This window comes from Macrobrachium nipponense, chromosome 31 (assembly GCF_015104395.2).
Source record: "Macrobrachium nipponense isolate FS-2020 chromosome 31, ASM1510439v2, whole genome shotgun sequence".
NCBI lineage: Eukaryota > Metazoa > Arthropoda > Malacostraca > Decapoda > Palaemonidae > Macrobrachium > Macrobrachium nipponense.
The window spans coordinates 60714085-60717581 of record NC_061093.1 but is presented as its reverse complement, the minus strand read 5'-3'; positions in this window follow the sequence as shown (position 1 = coordinate 60717581).

Below are 3497 nucleotides of genomic sequence, written 5' to 3'. Positions count from 1 at the left end.
CCTTGCAGTAATAAGTGGTACGAGCACCAACCTGAGGGAGTGATAGAAAACGATCAGGCAAAGATCTTCTGGGACTATGGTATCAGAACAGATAGGGTGATACGTGCAAATAGACCAGACGTGACGTTGGTTGACAAAATCAAGAAGAAAGTATCACTCATTGATGTCGCAATACCATGGGACACCAGAGTTGAAGAGAAAGAAATGGAAAAAAATGGATAAGTATCAAGATCTGAAAATAGAAATATGAAGGATATAGGATATGCCAGTGGAAATTGTACCCATAATCATAGGAACACTAGGCACGATCCCAAGATCCCTTAAAGGGAATCTGGAAAAACTAGAGGCTGAAGTAGCTCCAGGACTCATGCAGAAGAGTGTGATCCTAGAAACGGCGCACATAGTAAGAAAAGTGATGGACTCCTAAGGAGGCAGGATGCAACCCGGAACCCCACACTATAAATACCACCCAGTGGAATTGGAGGACTGTGTTTAATATGTATATAGAATATCCTCAATACCTGTCACTTTCTCTAGTAATTCTGTTCATTATTAAAAGGTTGCTTGGCAAATATACCTCCTTGCCATATGTTTTATTCTCGTGAGTTAACAAGAATAACGCATCATGTTGATTTCTTTGGCCTTATTGTTTCCCATTGCTACTTTTAACCTTCGGATATGTCTAACTTAGGAATTTTGGTTTCATTGTTACAATTTTTTGGTTGGTTGTGGTTGGAGGAAGGAGGTGTGATTATTGCAATATTTACTGTATTAATAAAAAGACTAATCCATCTATAAAAAAAATTCTACGTTTAACATTTTATAAGGAAGTAGTGTTTATTTCCTTTATTAATTCCATCAGCATTCAAAAGTATATTCTCTTGTATTTGTACTTTATATTCTAAGAGCGAAAAGCGGTTCGGCAACACATAGAGGTAATTGTATTTACATTATCAATAAACTGGGTAACTAAAAAGAAAGTCTCATTTAATATATGATGAAATATCGCCCATTTCTCGTATCAATTCCACGAACATTCTACGTAAATTCTGAAAGCAAAAAGCGTCTGAACAATGGACAAAGAGTCAATACGGCCACAGTAACAGAAGTAAAGCTACGAGACTGTTAAACTCATTGTTGCAACCCGTCAACGGAACTTACTGCTATAGTTGTCATAGTATGTGGAAACAGGTCCTTTCAGAAGGCACAAGTGAACTCGCTCATTGTCTACCCGCTTGCTGAAAGGAAGACACCGGTTTGAATTTGATTAGACGGGATACTTACAAGTGCTTCGGAATTAATAATATCGGTACCTGAGTTCAATACCGGGAAGCGGGGGTCTCTCTCTCTCTCTCTCTCATCTCTCTCTCTCTCTCTCTCTCTCTCTCTCTCTCTCCCTCCTAGTTTGGTGATATCACCTTTAGCTTATATATTTATATAGTGTACGGTATATGTATATATATATATATATATATATATATATATATATATATATAATATATATATATATATATATTATAGGTTTCTACTTTCATAAACGCATATATCTTTCTCCTAGACTGTATGAAATGTTAGAATAGAGTTTTGCAAGATTTTCAGATTCCTTAGTTAGCTTAGAGTTATAGGATATCTTAAAATGTATGTTCAGATTTCGCAATACATAATTTAAAAGTATATAACGTAGAATGTAAAAAAAGAGAGAGATTAACTTTGTCCATTCCAAGATAGAAATTGTTTCCACAACTTTTCATTGCCTCGAGATTAGGGAGCTCGAGGTATCCGTGCTGTTTTCATAACATGTCAATCATAATTGCTCGAGGAGTCTGTTTCGTTGAATACGTGTCTTTGTTGAGCTAATACATTCATTACTGGTTTCATACGCATACGTCTTTGCCGAAACCGCGTGAAGATTTCACGATTTTCCTGTAAAGTTACATCATATTAGAAGCTTTAGAATGATTGCATCATCTTTCGCGTGTCCAAAACTCTTTGAGCCCGTCGGTCTCTTGAAGTGCCCATACAAGGAGAAAGAAAGCATTCATTCAGACTTAAATCCTCATAGCGTTTAGATCTCCCCCCCCCCCCACTCTCTCTCTCTCTCTCTCTCTCCCGCATCACTTTTGAATTCATATTAACGTAACGTAATTGGTCACTCATAACTTTTAGATTTCGGATTTCTTAGAGTTATTTAGTATTATTTAGTGCTTTTTGTGGAATCTGAACAGACATTGTACAAGTGTGTAACGGCGCCTTCTTTTGTGAAATATTGTGAATTGGTGAAATTTTAGAGCCAGCTGCAGCAGAAAGAAATTTGGTACCAAGGTAAAGTGTTGTATTTTTATTAGTTGCAACTAATAGTTACAGTGGTTTGAGTGAAATGATTTCAATTTTTACACATTGCAAATTTTTGTGTTTTGTGTTTGTTTCATTTTTTCTTATTGAAGTGTGTGTTTTTATGTTAAGCATTATTAGTGCTTTTTACAATTTTGGTATTTTCCACATTTTTTGTTTTCATTTGCATTCACAATTTTATTAACTTAGTTGTTTTCAATGATTAATCATTGCACATTCAAGTGAATTCAACACTTGTGAATTAATTTGCATTTACTTAGAATTCTATTTAAGTTTCACTGTTGTTTAGCACTTGTGAATTAATTTCCAAATTTTAATTATTACCTAACACTTTTGAATTTTGATTGAATTAATTTTCTTGAATTTTGTGATAAATTAATTTTGATTTAATTTTACTTAATTAATTCAAGAATTAATTAAACTTTGCTTTGCTTTCAAGTAACAGTAATTTCCCCTGATATTGTGAATTTGAATTATAAATTTTGAGTTTAATAATAAATTTTTGTATTTAAAATTTTATAAGTGTTTTCTTTTTCACCAGCATACATGCATATATTTGTGATTTATTTAGGTAGAAACAGTTTACTTGAAGTGAGTTAGAACCAGGGAAGTACTTAGACTTTTGAAATCAGGGAAATACTTGGACTTTTAAAGTTGTTGATGGAGTGATGCCCTTTAATTAATTGAATTACATAAGATTACCTCACACCTGTTTTGATGAACTTAGTCTTATTTTCTGCAATACTGGTAAGTTGTTTAGGGGATCATTGTTGCCTTTAGAGTATTCAATCGTTTAGTACCTGGGATGAAGGTTCAGGTGTCTGGCTGTTGTGAGGTAACAATTAATGAATGGTAAGTGTAGTAACCAGATACTTGGCACTTTGTCACAATATATATATACTATATACTATATATATAGTATATACTAGTATATAAATAACCACTGACATCCAGAAGACTTCCTGAGAGCGATTTTAATAATACCTTAGAATCTCTTGCACACGGGAATTAACTCAGGTTGCGATGACAACGTACCTAATCTATTTCACAGTGACTTTTATAAGTTTTAGTTTTTATCGATGACAGAATTTTTGCCAAGTTAAGGTACTGAACTACGCTGTTAACGCAACTCTTATCGCAGGTAC